Raw genomic sequence first — 22438 nt, 5'->3', positions numbered from 1 at the left:
TCTCTCTCATCTTTTTGGAATTTGGAAGAACTATGTTTTTTTCCTTGTAACCTTCATTATTGTTGTTGCAACAACCATTGTAGCGGTACATGTGGTGAGGGTTACCATGCTGTAGAAGCAGCATAGGAAAGCATATAGTGATCTTCTCCTTTTGATTATCACAATAGGTGGCAATACTTTGTATATTGGATGTGAGCGCAAGTATCAAGAGTGACTATGTTTATTTGATTCTCAACAGTATGAAGTATGAACAACAGCTAGTATCACAACTCTTGTCAACTGCTTTTATTTCTTTCTTTTATCATCATCCATTCTGATCTATGCTTGGGTGTCAAAGGACCACTGACATTTTATTTGAAACAATCTAGTAGTTTTTCTCTCTAATATTTTTGCTAGCTGCAAAAGCTTCGCAACCTTGGTAGTATATTGTAGTAGTGTCATTGATACATTCAAGCTTCATCCAATCTTCACATTTCTATTTTGGTGGTCAAGAAGTCTTATGTGGTGACATCTAGATATTAGATAGTAGTGCTTCTTGATAAAGGCAATTACAGCTTGTTAAAAAGATCAATGACATTCTTCTAAGTGGTTCTTTGCAAATTAATATGAATTTCTCCTTCCATCACAATTGCATCGCCAGTGGAAGGTGGAGCACTGGTATGGCTACTTCTTCTTGAAATTGAATTTTGACGGTTGAAATTGTTGGCTTTGATAGTTATTCTTGCTATGTTTTTGATTCCTTGAGCTGTAGTTGATAGATCTGTTTCTATATATGTATTTATTCTTTGTTTCTTGTGGCATTGTAGAGATCAAGAAGATTCTTGGTCAAAGTGACACAACTTGTTGTCTTGAAGTTATACTAGGAATAGCATGTAATAGTATCAATTGTAATGTTGTTATTTTGGCATCATTTTTTTATTCTTTTTTCTTATATTTTACTATTCTTGATCTTGATAGTTGCTAATAAAATAAATATTGGACAAATAAAAGATATTATCTAATGTAAGTTGCTAATGATTAAAGGATACCAAAAGATAATAGGAAAGTTATCAAGGTGGTCACTAGGATTTATCATGGCGGCTAGATTAAGTGGTAGCTAAGATTTGGAGTGACAGTTAGGTTAAGTAGAATCTAGGATTCATTTCGATGAAGTAAAGATGAATGAAAATGAAGTTGAGCGACAATAGATGTAAACTCTACTTATGAGTAAAGAATGTTGGAAGTGAAAGGTATCTCATTCCACACTTCTCTTGTGTCTAATCTTGCTGATTTCCACTTACTTGTGTCTTCCTTATTGTATTTTTTCAATAGGTTATGGACCTACATACACTTGATTGTGATTCTCAAGTAAGTTGAAATTATTTATTGGTTTTTACCCTTGTGTAGAATAGATCTTATGGTATTTGCTGATGTTAGGATTTGTATGATCTCATCTTATATTTTAGCTTATAGAGTTTTTGATTTGGACCTTATAGATCCCTAACATCTATTTGAAGGTTCTTAATTCCTAAGATTGAGTGATTAAGACTTTATACAAAGACCTTGATAGTGTCTTTGGTGTTGTGGAAGTTTTAGTGAAAAAGTAAGTTTTATGAGTTAGAAAACTTGATGGTGAGGCTGATTAGAGTCTACATATTTCTATGATTGTCATTTTACTTATTCTACAAATCCTTTCTATAAACCTGTATAGGAGAATTTGAACACAGGAAAAGACTAAGTGCATGAATTTTACTTGTTAGGGTCACACAATCAATCGTATTCCAAACTACTAAAATACTAAGAAATACTACAATGCTTTCTTTCAGTAACAATACTCCTTCATCAATTGATAACAACAGTGTGCAATCCTGCACTCTCAAAAGACCGCTCAAAACACAATAATTTCTATCCAACACGAGGAATAACAGACTTCACTCTAACCAATCTGGATTCACATAATTTTTGTAATCACCAACTTTCTTTGTCCAAAATACACACAGCTCTCAATAAACAACAATCATAATCTTTCAATAATTCTTCATATAATTCAATCACTCAGTGCTCCAATTATGTAATCAATAACTCAGAAACCAATCTTTGTTTTATTCCACATATTCACTTCTTAATATTTAAAAACTATCCATTACTCTTCAACAACAAAGAAAAACAAAGAGATAAAGACATAGCACCAAGCTTATCCCAGCTCATGACTATCACAGTCTGGTCCTCCAACAAACTTCTACAACTCGTATATAATTACTTTTAATTTTCAGATTCTAACTATAATCTTGTAATTAATTACTTTTAATAACTAAATCAATCATCCGTCTTCCTGAACTAACTATTCTAAGGAATATTAGACTATTTTATCAATATCTTACAGAAACAAACTAATATCTATTCTACAACTTATTAGAAGCTTTGAAAGTTGAATTGGGATTGTTAGAATGAAGAAACACTCATTTTTTCATAAGAAGGTATTTTAAGATTTTGCTAGTGCAAAATTGTTTTGATGATTTTAAACACATAGAGACTCCTTTTCTTGATATTTTTTGATAGACCTATTTTTAGACATGGCTTTTTGTGAGGGTAGAGATTTGAGAGTGATTGAAAAGTTTAAAGGTAATAATTTCTACCATTGGAAGGTAAAAATTAAACTTTTATTGGCATCTTTGGACCTTTGAGATATTGTAGATGAAAGTAAAGAACCTCGAAGCATGCATGCTGATGCTAAGAAAAGGAAGGACTTTAAAAGATATGAAAAGAAGGCTTTTTACATGATTGCCATTAGTTTGAATGGACCTAATTTTTCTCACATCATCTCTTGCAAAAGACCAGTAGTAGTATGGAAGATCCTTTGCAAAATATATAAAAGCAAGAACTTATCCAATATTATCTTCACAAAGAAGAAATTCTTCACTTGTAAGATAAAAAAAGCTAATGACCTCATGACTCATGTCAATAAGGTAAAGGCCTTTGCTAATCAACTTGCAATTATTGACAAGTCTTTAGAAGAGAGTGGTATTATCATGATCTTACTTACAACTACCTCATTGTCGTATTGGAGTCCATCAAACTAAAAGAGCTCATAATAGATTATGTGATGGCTAGACTTGCTGATGAAGTGACCAAGAGGAAAGAAAAAGAGCCTTAAAGTGAGGATTCGGCTCTTTTTTCAAGACAAGACGAGAAAAGATATTCTAATCAACGTGGCAATAGAAGAACTTATTTTATTTGTAGAAAACCATGTTATTTTGCTAGAAATTGCTATAAGACTAAGAAAGGAGAAAGAGAAAGTATAAATAATACTCATGATGAATATAGAGGTGATGATTTTTTCACCATTCGATTGATTTTAAAATTCTCATATACATAGTATTGAAGATCAAGAAGTTCTTATTTAGTTACCACCATATAAAGATTCATCATAGTAAATTGCTAATAGTCAAAAGATAGCAAAGAATTAAAAAAAGTTACTATGGAGGCAGCTAGGATTTTAAAGTAGCGGCTAGGTTAAGATGAATCTAGATTTAGTTGAAAGGATGAAGGTGACTCTGGATGAAGTCCATGTACTTGGGATGTTATCTCCACCTTTAAGTAAAGGATGTTAGAAGTAAGAGACATCTTTCTCCACACTTCTCTTAGAGTACAATCTTTGCTAATGCTAAGTGTTTGTAGCTTTTAGACTTCTTTTCTTCAATAGGTTATGGATCCACTCACATTTGCTTGAATATTTTTTGAAGTTCTTTGAAGTAGTTTTGTAAGTGTGGAGTAGATTAAGTTGTTGTTGCTGATGTTAGGCTTTAGAAGTACCTAACTTTCAGATTGAGATCTAGATCTAGATCTTCGTTTGTTCTTACTTGTGGTTAAGAGCATTTTGGTATTGGTGTTTTGTTTTTTCACCTAAAGACAAAGTTTGCATTATGCTATTGTTGAGATAGATCCTTGGTGATCTAAATTTATAATTTCATGTCCTAAAGTTCCCAATTGTACTTATAAGGCATCTTATGGTGTATAGAGGTGATTTGTGAGCATAAAAGTGATATTAGAGTGGCAAATCAGATTTGAGATACTTAGATAGGCATGAGACTTGAAAGAAGTCTTAAAAGTGAAGTTGAGAGTGTTTTTGAGAGTAAAAACACTAGTTTGTTCACAAAGAAGAATTCTATGATTCTAAGGCAGCAAAACCTTCTTGCTGATTTTGAGAGCATTAGGACTTCTTCTTACAATCTTTTTTGATACAACTCTTTGTTAGACATGGCTTCAAGTGAGGGTGAAGGATTGAAAGTTATTGAGAAGTTTAGAGGTAAAAATTTCTACCATTGGAAGGAAAAAATGGAGCTTTTGTTGGCATCTTTGGATCTTTTGGATATTGTAAATGAAAGCGAAGAGGCTCCAAGCAAAGATGCTGATATGAAGGAAAAGAAGGAGTTCAAACATCTTGAAAAGAAGGCTTTTAGATTGATTGCAACCAATGTAGATGAAACCAACTTCTCCCACATTATTTCTTGCAAAGGACAAGCGAAAGAATAGAAGACTCTTTGCAACATCTATAAGAACAAAAACTTATCCAACATCATCTATATAAAGAAGAAGTTCTTCACTTGCAAGATAGAAGAAGGTGAATACGTCATGGCTTATGTCAATAAGGTAAAGGCTCTTGCAAACTAACTAGCAATTGTTGACAAGTCTTTAGAAGAAAGTGATATTATCATGACCTTGCTGATAAGCCTTTTCCAATCCTACAACTATCTTATTGTGACATTAGAGTCTATTAAGCTAAAAGAACTTACAATGGACTACAAAACAGCAAGACTTGTCCATGAAGTAACCAAGAAGAAAGAAAAAGAGCCTTAAAGTAAAGATTTAGCACTCTACTCACGTCAAGGCAAGGGCAACTATCCAAATCAATAAGGTAATGTCAAATCTTGCTTCATTTGTAGCAAAGTAATCCATTTTGCTTGAAATTGCTACAAAGGCAAAAAGATGGAGAAGGAGAATACAAATAGTATGCAAGATGAATTTGGAAGACAAGATTATGCAAAGGGCCTCATTTCCAAAGAGTGTAGCAATACATTGTTGTATAGCATGATTTGTTATCTGTGAATATATTAAGTATCTAGCTGTAGAGAGTGTAGCTTAAATCTTTATATGAATCTTGTCTTAGCCTCCCAAAACTCCTTTATTTTGCATAAAACTCAAAATATAACAAAATCCCTTCAAAACATATTTTTCGGATGAAGGGTTTTTTTGTCCCGAACTTTAGAAAATCATGACTCTTGATCTAACCATTCAGTTTGTTTCAAATTTACAAGATAGGTAGAATTTACCTTTCAATTTTATCACAAAAAAAACCAATTGCAAATTCACTCCTAATCTTTTGGCATGTAAGAAATCCTAGCAGATGTTTTAAATCCTAATTTATAAGCATCTGAACACTATTCTCTTAATATCTCAGGAACCTAATACTCAAATGTCATAAGACTTATGCACAAAATTTACTTACATAAAATTACACATTCTTTGAAATTTTGAGCCAACACCTTGTCAAATTGCTTAAAATATAGCTTAAGAGACAACCACTAGCAAATCGGATTACTTACTATTCTTAGATTGTAAGTGCTGACTTCAAAATCTAATAGTTCCTTTACTTCAACTTGAAATCTAGTAAGCAGTATGTGAAAAGTGTAGCCGCAAAAGTTCTTTCTCTAGTCGCAATCGCCGATCCTCAATTGCTATCCGTATGCATGCGTTATGCCAAAAAGAAGGACAGTAGCTCCCATATCAATACCTTAACTTTGAGTGCTTGTATCTCCTTCATATAAACTCCAAACCATACAAAACTTATACCAAAACCATAACCAAAAACCTAAACTTACTGACCCTAGCCTTCAAAGCTCGAATTTCTTCGAGATACTAATCCTAATTCCTAATATGGCCTCGGGCAGCCTCTTCAAAGCCTATTGGTCATGGTTTTTGACCAATAGGAATGGAGATTTTCATTATTCATCTCCATTCATCTATATTGGTGCCCTAATTACTCCCTTTGCTACCAAAATCCTTCTTCAATCCTTTTTCTTATACAATTTATATAATTTATGCTCTAAACACCAAATAAAAGAACCAAAAGAAGTATTCAAAGGTCACCAATGTCTAATAAAGGTGATTCTAAATATTTAGAAGTTACTGTCAACCAAAACCAATCTTAAAAGCCACTATCAAAAAGAAATTAAAATTTTACAAATTCTATAGTAATCTTTTTAGACAACCTCTTCTCAAGGTAATAATCAAATTATATTCTACAACCAACTAAAATCTATTAATATGGCTCTCATCATGTTACTTAATGAATTATATATTAAATACATAATTATATTATTTTCATATAGTAGCCGAACCACAATACAACAACGTGCTATCAAGTTACTGGAGATTGTCCATTCAGATGTATGTGAACCTATGAAGAACACAAGTATTGGAGGATCAAGGTATTTTCTTACTTTCATTGATGATTATTCAAGAAAGATTTGGATCTACATTCTTAAAGCCAAGAGTGAATGCTTTTGAAGGTTTAAAGAGTTTAAAGCACTTGTTAAGAAACAAAGTGAATGCAAGTTCAAGGTGCTGCATATGAACAATAGAGGTGAGTATATGACTAAGCAATTTGATGTTTATTTGAAGAATGAAAGAATTCCTAAACAAACCACAAGTCCATACACTCCACAATAAAATAGTATTGCTGAAAGGAAAAATCAATCCATTATAGAGATGACAAGGAGCATTCTACATGCTCAAAACCTTGGCTATGAATTTTAGGCAGAAGCTGTGGTGGATGCGGTGTATACAAGAAATAGGTATCCAACAAGTGCTCTTACATCAATGACACTACAAGAAGGTTAGAGTGGGATGCGACCTTGCATTTCTTATATGAAGACCTTTGATTGCATTGCATATGCAAAAATACTAGATTGTATGAGATCCAAACTTGATGCAAAAGGTATAAATTGTATGTTTCTTGGTTATTGTGAAGGTACTAAGGCATATAGGCTAATGTGCTTGAAAACCAAGAAGATCATCAAAAGTCGTGATATTGAGTTTTTGGAGTACAAGAGTGCTTGTGAGTACTTGGAGATGTATCTAAGTGGGAGTAATGGTGTGTTTATAGATACATCTTTGGTTTCACCAAAGAAACAAGAAGATAAAGATAATGAAGATAATGAAGATGAAAAGCCAAAGAAAGTTGAAAAGATGAAGGCTCCTACAATTGCGAGGAGCAGCAATGAAAGAAATGAAGGTGTTGAAGATTGGGATGATGATAATGATGAAGAGTACCAACCATTGAGTGAGAAACAACAAAGTTTAAGATGAAAGAAGGTTGGAAAAGAACATAAAATGCAATAATATGAATGTTCTTCTACAAGTGAAAGGAAATATCCTTTGAAAGAAAGAAGGCAACATGGCAAATAATGAAAGGATCACATCTTTGTTCAAGTAAGTGGAGAACATGTAAATGTTGTTCTTTTTACTGATCCATTGTCTTTGTGTGATGCTATGAAGTGTGAAGATGCACTTAAGTGAAAAAAGACTATGGAAGAAGAGAACCAATCTGTTATGGATAATGGTACATGGGGATTGGCACCTCTTCCAGCAAATTGATCTAGTGTTGGTTGTAAGTGGGTGTTTAAGACTAAAAGAGATGTAATGGGTGTGGTGGTGAAGCACAAAGTAAGATTAGTTGCCAAAGGATATTCACAAGTTGCTCGAATTGATTTCAATTAGACTCAAGTACCCGTTGCTAAATTCACCACTATTAGAATCATTGTAGCAATTGGAGCATCAATGGATTTGAAAATACACCAAATAGATATGAAGACGGTCTTTTTCAATAGAAAATTGTAAGAAGACATCTCCATAGACCAACCTCAAGGATTTGTACAATAATACAAAGAACATCTTGTGTGCAAATTGAAGAAATCTTTGTATGGATTGAAACAATCATCAAGGGCATGGTACCAACGAATTACCACCTTCTTTGTCAATGAAGGGTTTGTGAGGAGTGAGGCTCATCATTCATTGTATGTCATGTAATCTAGAGAGTTCTTGTTGATTGTAATCCTTTATGTTGATGATTTGATCATCTTTGCTAAGAATATGGAAAAGATAGATTGGATGAAGGCCAAATTAGAGAAAGAATATGAGATGAGTGATTTGGAAGAATTATACTATTACTTGGGAGTGGAATTTATAAGAAATCACAGTAATAAGACTATTACAATGAGCCAAACCAAGTACATTGAAGAAGTGTTGAAACGATTCAACATGGAGGAGTGCAAGTCCATTCGAACATCCTTGGAGATAAATTAGAAGTTGATGAAGCTCACGGATGAGGAGTTTGTACAAGTTGAAGGTGAGATGCAAAGTGTTCCATACAATTAAGCAGTAAGCTCACTCATGTATGCAATGGTAGCCACAAAAGTGGATCTTGCATATGTGGTAAGTGTTGTAAGTCAATACATGTCTAAAGTTGGACGAATGCATTGGACAATGGTACAAAGGATATTGAGGTACTTAAAAGGTACAAAAGACTTCAAATTGTGCCTTGGTGGTAAGAACATTGATTTGCAAGGTTATTGTGATGCAGATTGGATTGAAGATGCAAATAATAGAAGATCCACAATAAGATATATCTTCTTCATTGGAGTAAGAGCCATTTCATGGAATTGTAAGAGACAACCTACCATTGCAAGATCAACGATAGAATTAGAGTATATGGCAGCAAATCATTGTGCAATGGAGGCATGTTGGATAAGACAACTCTAAGAAGACATTAGTCTAATGTAATAAGAAGTAACTCTAATTATGTGTGATAATCAAAGATGTCTTATATTTGTTAAGAATTCAAAACACCACTCAGAGACTAAAGACATTGATGTTCAACATCATTTCATATGTGAGAAGATTGAAGATGGAATAATAAGTATGAAGTATTTTACTTCAAATGATATGCTTGTTGATGTGCTTACTGAGGCATTAGTAAAGGATAGACATCATGACTTGATTCAGAGATTAGGATTAAAAACCTTTTGAAAATTAATAAAGTAGGAGTGTTGAAGATCAGTAAGTTCTTACTTAGTTACCACCACATGAAGATTCATCATCGTAAGTTGCTAATAGTCAAAAGCTAGCAAAGAATTAAAAGAAGTTACTATAGCGGCAACTAGAATTTTATGGTGGCAGCTAGGTTAAGATGAATTTAGATTTAGTTAAAAGAATGAAGGTGACTGTGGATGAAGTCCATGTAGTTGGAATGTAAATTCTACCTATAAGTTAAAGGTATTAGAAATAAGAGACATCTTTCTCCACACTTTTCTTAAAGTAAAATCCTTGCTAATGCTAAGTATTTGTAGTTTTTAGACTTCTTTTCTTCAATACGTAGGAAAACAAGTCTAATATCCTCACAACTAAATTTTATTCTAATGCAACTAGTAGATTGCAAGAAATCTTAAAAACCCTCACTAGACCTAAAATTCTATTTTTTGAGATCTTAACCCACTTAAACCTCAATAACCCTCAATTGAACAAATAGATCAAAGCTAAAATTTACAATACATATTAAGCACAACTATAACCATTTACCTACAAAATTTTATTTGTAGATTTATTACAAAACTCTTGATATTGCTCAAAACGTTAACTCTATTTTATTTCATAAAACACAAGTCATCCAAAAACAAACTTAACTTTATAAAGCTCTTACAAAGTCATTATAAATCCAAATCATACAAAAATAATTTTTTAAAAATCTTATCTGATCTGCTATCAAATTCCATTCTTTGATTTATAAAAGAACCGCCGAGTTATCATAGGTACTCAGTTTTGTGCCTTGGGTCTGATTTTGATCCAAGTTGATAACTAGTCCTCCTCAAATATCAAATTTTAACTTTTTGAATTAATTTTTGTAAAAATAAACTCCTAACATTCTCCTTTAAATATTCATATCCTTTATTTTTTTAATTTACTTTATTTTTTCTTATTTATGGTCCAACAAAGTAAGTAAAAGTCACCTTTCTTAAAAGATAGCATTACTTCTAAAAGTTTTACTACCTTCCTATCTTTTATCCATATTTTTTTACTTCATATTTTAACTTGGCTCTTCTATAATAAGATCCATATTATCTTCTTTTATCATATAGTCATGTTACAAGACAACAACGTGCAACCAAGTTGTTGGAGATAGTCCATTCTGATGTTTGTTGACCTATGAGGATGCCATCAATAGGAGGTATAAGGTAGTTTGTCACATTTATTGATGATTTTTCAAAGAAGGTATAGATTTTCATCTTCAAAGTAAAGAGGGAGTATTTCACAAGGTTTAAGTAGTTTAAGGCACTTGTGGAGAAGTAATGAGAGAGCAAAATCAAAATATTACATATAGACAATAGAAGTGAGTATATGTCAAAGCAATTCAATGATTTCTTGAAGATGTATGGTATTGCAAAATAAACCTCTACTCCTTACACTCCACAATAAAATAGAGTTGCTGAAAGAGAAAATTAAACTATTGTGGAGAGGACAAGGAGTATGCTTCATGCCCAATACTTATGACATGAGTTTAGACAGAAGTAGTCATAAATGCAGTTTATACAAAAAATAGGTATCTTAGACGTACTTATACATCAATGACTCTGAAAGAAGCTTAGAGTAAAAAAAAAACCTTGTGTTTTCCACATAAAGACCTGTGGATGCATAGCATATAGAAAGACACCATATTATATGAGATCAAAATTTGATGCAAAAGGTACAAAATGTGTGTTTGTTGGATATTGTGAAGGTACAAAGGCTTATAGGTTCATGTTTTTGGAGACCAAAAAGATCATCAAAAGCCGTGATGTTGAGTTTTTGGAGCAAAAGAATAAATCACATCTTTTCTCAAGTCAGTAAAGAACATGTTAATATTGCACTTCTTACTAATCTGTAAGATATTAATAAAATATTGATAAAATAGACTAATAGTCCATAGAACAGTCAATTCAGGAGGACAAATGATTAATTTAGTTATTAAAAGTGATTAATTTTAAGATTATGGTCAAAATCAGGGAATAGGAAGTAAGTATATAAGAATTGTAGAAATTAGTCTTAGTACTAAATTGTAATAGTCATGAGCTGGGATAAGCTTGGTACTACCTCTTTGTCTCTTTGTTTTTTTGTTGTTGAAGAGTAATGGATAGTTTCTAAATACTGAGAAGTGAGTTTGTGGAATAAATCAGAGATTGATTTATGAATTATTGATTATGTAATTGGAGCACTGAGTGATTGAATTATATGAAGAGTTATTGGAAGATTATGATTGTTGTTTATTGAGATTTGTGTATGTTTTGACAAAAAAAGTTGGTGATTACATGTATTATGTGAATTCAGATTGTTGGAATGAAGTCTATTATTCTTGGTGTTGGATGGAAATTATTATATTTTGAGCGGTCTTTTGAGAGTGCAGGATTACACACTGTTGTTATTAGTTGATGAAGGAGTATTATTATAGGGAGAAAGCATTGTAATATTTCTTAGTATACGAAATATTTCTTACTTCAGAATAAAGCTGTAAAGGAGAATTCCAACATAGAAAAAGACTAAGTGCATGAGTTTTATTTGTTATGATCACACAATTAATCGTATTGTGAACCACTGAAATATACTAAGAAACATAACAATGAGAACTTAACAATAAAGAAAATAGGACAGTCAAAAGAAAAAATAGAGAGATTGCAAGCAAGAAATTTGTTGCGTAATAAGCAAGAATAGAAGTTAAAAAGGAATCATCGATAAAGTTGGATTAAACCATGGTTGCATGTCTGTCGACATATCCAAATATACCTAGAAGCTGATTGACATCAAATATTTCAGAAGTATATATTGTTAAAGAAATTGACTAGAGTACTTTTAAAAAATTTGGTCAATAGACCAGTATTTTTTTTGAGGCCATTAAATGCAAGTGGGAGAATCACATAAAAATTGGATACTCCATTGGATACATTTCCAATAACAAAAGCTTCCAATTTTGTCAAAACTAGTTTTGTAGAGTGGCATAAATTACTAATCAATAAAGGCTAATTCATTGTATTTCAAAATCCATCATTTTTACCTCTAATTCAACCAAATAACTTAGTAAGGGACAGTAATAGCAAATTGAGGAAACTTGAAAATTCAAAATAATCAATTGAGGAAGGCATCATTTGTTTTAATAAAAGATTAAGTAGAACATTGTTCTCTTCAATGACAACGAGTGGTCCAACGGTTCTAATAGCAGTACAAATGGGTGACGTGAGCAATCGCACAACGAGCATGGCTCCATTATCTACTTTCAGGGATTTTTTGGGTGCAGATCTCGATCAACATTTGTCTCAGTTTTTAACAGCATTTGTAGCCAATAATGGAAGAATTGAAGATATTTGGTTACGATAGTTGCCAGCAACCTTAAAAGACACGGTATTTGAATGGTACAACTATCAACTAGTGGATCAATTTTTCAATTGTGAAACATTGAAGAATGTATTTTTAATCCATTTTTACTCAATTGATTTGAGGATCGACTTCAAGAAAGATTAATAACTAGTAAAATGGGTCCAGAAGAGGAAGTGGAATCATATTATGGTCATGTGGCAGATATATTCCGCAAGTGGCCAAATCACCAAATACTAGAGGCTTTTGTATTATCTATATTAATCAACGGATTGCACCCATCCGAACTAAAAATGTTTGTAAAAGAGGCTCAACTAAATACGATAACTACATCTCTTAATAAAGCCAAGGTTTGAGAGGAATGCCATTATAGTCAATTTTTAACTACGGGTGCTACGATGATTTCAATTCAAGGTAGCTATCAAAATCCGACTTGGAACGGATCAATAGGTAGTTATCCACGAATGTTAGAAATAGTGGCCAATTTCAATACCAATATTCAAGGGCCAGTTAATGTCACCCCATTGAAAGCTATACCATCGAACATGACAATAGCATATACTCCATATTTTCTATATCAACAACAAGTGGCAGAGTTATCAATAATACCAGCCCCAAAAGATTTCAATGAAGCCTTGTTATTGAACCAGACAAAGAAAATGGAAGAAATGGCCATTAATATGCCAAAGATAAGGAGAAGAGGCACAAGCCTACCAATAATAGGACCAATATATGGTGCAGTAATTGTAAGGACCACAGTCATTTGGTAACAGAATATCCTTCACCCTCACAAATGATGGATCAATGTACATTGTGCAGAGAAAAGCACTTAATAGCTAATTGTTGGAATTGGCAAAAGCAATAACAATTCAATAATTAGACCATGATCCCACCGACTCACTGGGGCATCAATCAAGTTCAAATGGAAAATACGTTTGGATGGAATAGAAATCAATCTAATCGACAAAATCAAGCATTAAATAACTTTCAAAGTTTCAATTTTAATCATGGGTCTATATCAAATCCCTAAAATTACGGGAAGGAGCAATAGAGGTATCAGCAATATGTTCCAATGACATCATTAAACCAAATACTTTCTATACCAACAAGACAACTAAGATCATTTTCTAATCCTACATGGAATAAACTTAGCAGGAATATACTGGTGGATATATCCAATATGCCTGATGGGGGTGCAAGAAGATCACTTTGTTATTTCTATTGCAGATAGATTGGTCATTATGCTAGTGAATGTCCTAATCCCAGAACTAGTGACAATTATGCACCAGTGTGTGGAAATTGTAAGCAATTGGGGCATACTTATTAGCAATGTAATGCTCCATTTAATTTCAATAATCAAGATCAGCAGATCCAAAACCAAGGAAAAATGGAGGAAATAAATCAAGGTTCTTAAGATTCTCTAGTAAGTCAGGTGAAATGAGTCCAAGCCGTTCTTACCAAGAGTCAGCAAAAAGAGAAAGGACCAATTCAATATTTGGATGAGCTTGATGCAAAGGGCCAATTTGATCCAATTACGAGGACATCCAATCCAGGTCATGTTACGGACTTTTTACCTAGTATGAGACCCGACTTGGTTGGACAACCCAATGAGGTCTCGATTACGGAGGCTTCAGTTTTCTTCTAAGCGGTTCCACTCTCTATGCAGTTTCAAGAAACGTCTTATCCATTGAAAGATCCTTTTGGAGGCGCAAATTCCACGGAAGCTCTAGCTACTGTTTCAATTCCAAGTCCATGATGGAAGAATATCTTACCTCTCGGAGTTAAATTCAACCCAATGAAAAGAAAGAGGGTATTGAGAATTACCTTAAATATGGAATCCTATGATATTTTGAAGGATTTAGATACTATTTGACCTTCTATTTCTAAGAAGCAACTTATAGTGGTCGCACCAGAGTGCCATTCTACATTGAATTCATTGTTAATATGGTATAGGCACCGCAATAAGAAAGTTTGTGAAGTCAGTTTGAATCCTGATTTAAGTGCACCAACCATCAATGTTTTGATTGACGGTGTTATGATCTTGGGTGTTTAGGTAGATGGTGGTTCCAGCATCAATTTAATGAATGTTGATACAATGGATGCTTTAGATTTAGAACACTTAGTATCTGCAACATTGGTGATAAGGATATCAGATCATAGCCAAGTTAAACGAATAGGTATTTTATGGAGTGTTCAAACTATAATTACAGATATTATGTATGAAATCGACTATATCAACTTTCAGTTTCAATGTTTGACTTTATCGTATCTAATTTTATTAGAATGATCCTAGCTTTATCAATCGAAGGCTAAGAACGATTGGAGTCAGGGTACTTTGGTAATTGGCAAGGGCGGAGATAAAATGGTGTTACAAATGTACCCTGTACACTATCACAGGGAGTCTTAATTGCCAAAATTTGAATTAATGTCAGACAATCAGCTTAGCTCCGATGATGACGTAGTAGCATCGATTACAGAGGTGCTCGTAGAAGCAGTCCAACACCTTGGACTGGTGTACCAATATGGAGGCTCGAGGGAGTACTTGATATATCCATTGGATTTGGAAATCTTTGCTAAAGTTAATATTGATTAGATGACCAAGTTTGATGTGCACTATGTGAGTACCTTGGACACAGGATTCAGTACTTTACACACGTCAAACTTACCGACTGATTTTAAATCTACGCGAGGGTTGAAACAGAATATTGCCACTGCACCTTTATGTCAAACTATCAACTTGGCGACCACAGTAGAGCATCGGACAATTAAAGTCCACAAAGATATTAAAGAATAGGAGTTGACCTACTTGACAAAAAATTTCTTGTTTCATAAATCCACTTTGGTTTGGACTTATGATGATCTAAAAGACACTCCACTAAAGTCTATGAGTATCATATCATTTTAGAGAAGAACACTAAATCGGTACGACAAAGACAACATCAACTCAATCCTAAATATTTCTTCAGGATGAAGGAGGAATTGGATAAGCTTCTTGCAATTGATTTTATTTACCTGGTATCAAATAGTGAGTGGATTTCTCTAATCATGATGGTGCCAAAAAAAAATAGAAAAATCTGAATTTGTCAAGATTTTTGGAAACTTAATGCGGCTTTTAAGAAAGATTACTTTCCTTTACCTTTCACGAATAGTATATTGGAAGCTATAGCATATCACAAATATTATTCGTTCCTCGATGGATTTTCTGGATATAATCAAGTTCAAACTGCACCGGAAGACCAACTCAAGACAACCTTTACTACGGATTGGAGCACATTTGCTTATCTCGTGATGCCTTTTGGGTTATTCAATGGCCTAGCCATATTTTAGAGAGTGATGATTTAGGCCTTCTAAGACTATCTCTGGCTGTTTATGGAGATCTATTTAGATGACTTTTGTGCATTCAGTACAAAATAAGATCATCTTAGTTATTTAGGCAAATATTTGGCTCAGCGTGCTGTCATATTACGTACTTTCTTGCTTGAGAACGCACCGGGCGTCTGGCTGTAGAAGGTAGTATGGAGATTCGTTAATATTCAAGCAGTCTATCGGTTCTTGACTATTGGAATATAAATAATTATAAAAATATATCATAAATCTATAGAGATGTCCTTCGACTGCTCGTCGAAATCCTTTTTGCCCCAGCCGGTAGGTCTCTAGACGTTACAGAGAACCCCGAACAACCCAATCTGTTAATCTCCGATACTGCTTTATACTCACGACCTTGTATTCACTGACTGTCTTGTTAGATTAACCCAAAAGTTTTCATTCACTCCGCATACTCAATTCTATAGATACCTTTTTAATTCTTCAATCATAGACGTAATTTTGATTTCACAAAATAGTCAAGAATAATCACACCTACCTCATTAAAACCCCGATTCACCAGTATAACACTGACTTTCAGCGACAATTGCCTCCGTCTTCCCAAAAATCCTATGAAGAAAAAAAAAAAAAAAAAAAAACCCCAATTCTCTGTCTTCTCTCCCCCCCCCTCCCCTCCCCGAAGCATGAAGCTAGCTCTCCAACCCTTAAAACCCTAATTCTCTCCCTCGCTTTGTTTCTTAATCTATCCTCCTCTTTAATCTTAATTCTCTCCTCTTTCAAATCCTAGCCTCTGAATTTCTTCAATCTTTTGTCTTAGATCCGGAATTGGCTCCGCCGTCAGAGCTTTTTCCTCCATTTTTTACCTTTTAAAAGGTTTTTTTTTCCAGAAACAACGTTCCTTGAAATGGCACAGAGAACAGGATAGCCTGAAACAGAATCAAAACCCTCGTAATCAGAACCACATTGAGTCGTCCGACCAAATAAGATCTCATATTGGCTAAGAGGCCTGTAGTAAAATCTTGATGTTCCTGTAATTGGGTCAAATTGGTGCTTCGCGTTAGGTTTGCTCAATCATCAATTTAGTCCTTTCGATTCTGTTGACTCCCACTATTGGACTCGAACGGAGCATTTTGTTATTGGTAAATATGCCATGACCGACTGTGACGGGGTGTCTGAATTGGCCCTTGAATATTGGCACTGGAATCGGTCGTTGCTCCCAATATTCGAGGTAACTGAACATTAATAAAAGTCCCCTTTCTTTATATTTTCACAGTATATTTGTGTTACAACACAACATCCACCCTCTCTGAACCTGTGCATCCTCCGATATACACCAATTTACCCAATTGCTCTTTGATTTATAATATATTCTCTACGTCTTTGTTCAGTTCATCTTCGTCACCTTCATTATCCAAATCACTTTCATCTTCTTGCTGCGGAATCTCTATACCTTCATTAAGGTCTTCCATATTCATCTCCGCGTATCTTCGTTTAAATATTTTTATTCACTTTCCTGCAATTGATATTTTCAATTTTGTACCATCTAACTCCCGTAATGAGTAAGTTGCATTATCATGAATAGTTGTTACTACATATGGTCTAAACCAACGTTTTGAAAATTTCCACAAAGTTTTATGTTGCTTATCCAGACTATTGTCATAAACAAGTACCCAGTCACCTTCCTCGATTGCTTTAGGTCTCAATCGATGTTGCTTATCGAATCGCGCCTTGTTTTGTAACCTTGCTCTTTTTAACCTTTTTAATGCTATTTACACATCTTCTATTCTTTGCTCCAATTATCGAATCCTAATAGCCAGAAGTTCTTCTCTTGTCAATCCATCTTCCCATGGTAGCATACTCCAAGTAAGTACCTTTTCTTCAATCGGTATAATTGATTTTTGACCTGTCATAAGTTCTACTGGCATTTATCTTCTCACTGAACTATGTGTTGTTCGATCAACCCATAATGCAAATGACAAAAGCCGTGGCCACTCTCTAACTTTCCTATTACAAGCTTTAACTAATGCTTTTATAATCGGTTGGTGACCATGTTTACTTTTTGCATTCCCTTCTGGATTATAAGCAATAGTCAATGATAGTTCAACTCCACATCTTTCAAAGAACTTACGAGCTTCTTATGCATTTAATTCTCCATGATCTGCAGTGATTTTTCCTACGCATCCGTAGCGGCAAATGACATCTTCAAGCAAAAACCTACAAATCTCCTCTGTAGATTTTGTCCTCAATGCTCTTCCTTCTACTTGATTTGATAAATCTTCACGAGCTAAGACTAAATATCTCATCTGCCATAACCCAACTGGCATAATAACCAAATCAACAACCCATTTAAAATGAATAGCTAGAGGATACGTAGGATAAAGACCATCTCGATGTTGGATATTAGAATACGATTGATAAATTTCACATGACTCTACAAATGAGAGTACATCTCGATACATATTTTTCTACCAATATCGTTCCTTGAGTTTAGCAAAAGTAGCCCAGATTCCTCTATGCCCTGTCCATAAACTATCATGAAACTCCTTTAATAATTTTAGTTTTTCTTCCTTTTTGCCTGTCACTCGTTGTGGCATCCCAATTCCTTTCTTCAGTCTCTTCCATAAGAATCCATCTCGAAGTAAAAATCCATATGCTTTTTTTCTTATTTGTTTGAATTTTTCTGTAGACCAATTCCCCTGCTTAGTCAAGGTTTTCAAGTAATGACCAATATCCAATAATTCTCTTTCATAAGATTCTTCAAGAAATAGCTTGTCTTCTCTGTTGAGATTTGATATTGAATAGAATTTCAATCCGACGTCATCAATGTCTTCAACCATTTCGTCCTCCCTCTCGTATCTTGCTTGAGATAGCATGTCTGCTACTAAATTTTTCTTCCCAGTAACATGCTTAAATTCTGGATTTAGTGACTTAATATAAAAAATCCATCTCAACATTGCAATATCTAGCATTGAACAGTTAGTAATCATTCCAAGAAATGGCAAGCAATCTGTTTCAATTACTACTACTCCCCCAATCAAATAGTCCTTTTCAGCTTTCATAGCCAAAACAACTCTCCAAAGTTCTCTTTTGACTTCCGAATATGCATGCTGACGAATACTTAAAACTTTAGTTCCAAATCGAACTGCAAATCTATTCCCACTTAAATCATCTTGACCCATAGCCCATCCAATGGCAATTGGACTAGCGTCCACAGTAAAAATCACTGGTCTATTGCACTTATAATCAACCTTCTTCAATATTGGAGGTGACATGAATAATTTCTTCAATCTTTGCGTTGCTTGAATATGCCTTTCTTTCTATTTAAATCGGTAGCCTTTACGTAACAGTTCATATTATGGATCCGCTATGTGAGCATAATGAGGGATCCAGATTCGATAAAATATACATGCACCTAAAAACCTACGAACCTCTATTAAAGAATCACAATCCTCTTTCATCCTTCCAATTGCATCAACTTTAGTCGGATCTGGTTTTCTTTCGTAAGATCCACATAAATGTCCAACAATCACAACCTCTTGTATTCCAAATACGGACTTCATACTCGATAATGTAAGATGAACTTCTCCAAGTCGAGTTAAAATCTTTTCACAATCTTGTATATGATCAACAACATATTTATGACACCCCCTCTTATCTAAAGTTTCATCCTTGTCTCCTTCTCTGCACCCTTTTATAGGAACATCATCCAGAAAAGGCATAGTCTTTTCCGGAATAAAATCTCTCAATACCTTATTCATCCCATTCATCATATGCGCAACTGAGTTGGTCGCGCCTTGAGGAAGAGTGCACATTCTAACCAATCCAAGTAGTGTCTTCATCGTTGTCATATCTCTACTTCCTTCGGCAAGTTGAAATTGATCATAACCTGAATACAAGTCACCCATTGAATAGATCGCCCTTCCAGCAAACGTCTCAGTAAATTCATCCACAATAGGTCTAATTCTTGTATTCCTGACAGTTACTGCATTCATCGATTGCATATCTTGAATAAACCATAGTGACCCATTCTTCTTAGGTACCGTAAACCATTGACTAATGTGAGCCCAAAAGTTGGTTCACATTGTTGGTTAAACTAAAAAAATCTAAAAAAAATGAGGATTTTGACTATGTTTTGTTATAATAAGTTAGTTATAGACATTAATGTTAGTGGCTTATTGATGATTAGTAGTGGAAAGAAAAATCAAGGGAGAAGAGAGTGGTGGAAAAGATAAAAAAAAGAGCCAAAAGAAAAAAAGAAAAATAAAAAAAAAATAAAAAAACAAAAAGGCCAAGAAGAAAGAAGGAAGAAGATGAAGAGGGACAAGGAGAAGAAGAAGAAAAAGGAGAAGAAAATAATTAGAAGTAAATTGATTGTGATGGGGTTGTCAAATTGTTGGTTCTTAATGATCTAGAACTTAGATTTGGGTGTATGAACAGTCAAACTTGATATTTAAATATGTTTTAAACACATTGGTGGAGTTAGTTTTGTCAAAAAAATGCTTCGAATTGAAGGTTTTGGGCATGCCCAGCCCTAAAATCGGATTTAGGACTTAGGATTAATGTGGGCCCTTGATCTTGATTAAGGTTGGTGGATTCGGATGGTGGAGATGTGGCCGCCACCCTTTGGTCTCTTCCTACTTAGATAAGAGGGTGGGGGTGGCCACACTCCCTCTCTTTTTTTTCTTTTTTTTTTTTTTTTTTTTTTTCTTTCGGGCGAAGCCATGCCAAATTGCTTCCCCACGTATCCTTGTTTCTATAGAGCTGCAATTGTGCAGCTGTAGTGTATTAGTTATTTGGAAATAGAACGTCAAACTTTACCAATAGTTAGATCTTGTCGTTAGCTTCCTCGGGACAGTAGGCACGCTTTGTTTGGGAGAAAACAAGAAAGTTGTGGTGTTTTAGTGACAAGGAGGTCAGCTGCCGGCCAGATCTGGAGGTCCGACTTTGGAAGGCGATTGTTGGCGGACAGTATTGAATTTGGAGCTGAAACTTTTGTGGTGGATGGTTCTTGTTGTCAGCTTTGCAAGAACTATTTGCACGCTTAGATTGAGTAAAGGCCAAGGAAGTTCTGGTGGTTGGAGTGAAGAGGAGTCGGCCGTGGTGAAGATGTAGCACTCCGCCAACTCAAGCTACTTTGGAAGGTCATATCTTGGAATTCACTCAAGATTTTCAAGAAAAAATTGTTGGAGGTGATGCGGCTTCAATTCTAGTTTCTGGAATGCTAAAGCATATGCGTTGCACAACTGGAATGGAGCAAGGACAAGGGTTTTTGTAGCCAGGGGTACTCTGACTAGACCGAGAAAGTCAGGAAACTTTGAGGCAAGATTTCTTTTAGCTTAATTGTTGTTTTGCATTGAATTTTGTTGGAGGACAAGCGCTTGTAAGTCTTCTTTCTAAAATAGTAAAGCTTGTTATAAACAAGTTAGTGATGCAACCATTGTAGTGGAATTCGTGCAAGGGGGTCGATACCATGACTGGAAGGAGGCGACTTCCAATTTTCTTTAATTTTTAGGATGAATCTTGGATGAATTAGGTCAATTGCACGAATTGTTAGTTGGATGATAAGTTGACTTATAGTTGGATGAATGAATCTTTAGATGAAAATTGGATGAACAAACTTTGAATGAATGAATGTTATGAGATGAATGAGAATTAAGGGATGGATGATTGATGAATGGAAATTTAGGATGAATGAACTTAGGATTATGGATGAACTTAGGGTTTATGGATGAACTTAGGATTTATGGATGAACTTAGGGTTATGGATGAACTTCGGATTTATGGATGAACTTTGGATTTATGGATGAACTTAAGGTTTATGAATGAACTTAGGGTTTATAAAAATTGCGTGTGAGTGAAGTTAATCCACTTGACTACTAAACGCAATTAAGGGTGGAGGAATTTAGCTCACAACTAGAATACAACACAAATGAGGGTTCTAATATTTTCATCTTTATCTTTTCTTTCAATAGTTCCACCAATTTAGGTAAATATGCCCTTGGTACTGGAATCGGTCTTAGATTCCAAGGTACATGCAGTATAGTGAAGATAACCATAGTTGTTATAATATTCGGATCCACACACCCAATTTCATAAGATTTGAAGGCAAACGATCTATCTTGTTTAGCCAACATCTTTTTGAAGCAAGTAATTTCCTCCAGCAATAAACAACCATTAGAATCAATCTTCATTTCTTCAAAAGTCTCTTTAGTAAACTGATGTTCAATTCTCATTGGATCTCTTAAACTTGCTTTTTTTGATGCTTCTTCCATTTGTTCCTTAGAATCTTTTGGTAATGGTCCGACAACAGGCTTTACCTTCTTATCTGCCGTTTTATATCTCATCTCTACAGTGACTTCTGGTGCTTGAAAAGATTCAAGTATGGTATAAAACTCTCTTGAAAGAATCTCAACAATCTTATCATTATCCCCTAACCCAATAGATGTAATCAATTCCAATGAATCTTTTAGTCCATTTTCTTCATAAACACCTAAAATCTTCTCATCATCTTACAATGTACCTAACTTGCATAATTCTCCTTCAATATTATATAATCTTTTTTTTTCTTTTCTTTTAAAATCATCAACTTTCTTATACATAATATTTCCATTCTCCAAAATACCAATAAAACTTACATCAAAGACACCTTCATCTCGCGAGAGTACCTCCTCTTTTGTAC

This window comes from Physcomitrium patens, chromosome 2 (assembly GCF_059467195.1).
Source record: "Physcomitrium patens ecotype Gransden chromosome 2, ASM5946719v1, whole genome shotgun sequence".
In the NCBI taxonomy this organism is placed as follows: Eukaryota; Viridiplantae; Streptophyta; class Bryopsida; order Funariales; family Funariaceae; genus Physcomitrium; species Physcomitrium patens.
Note: the sequence above shows the minus strand (reverse complement) of the source record.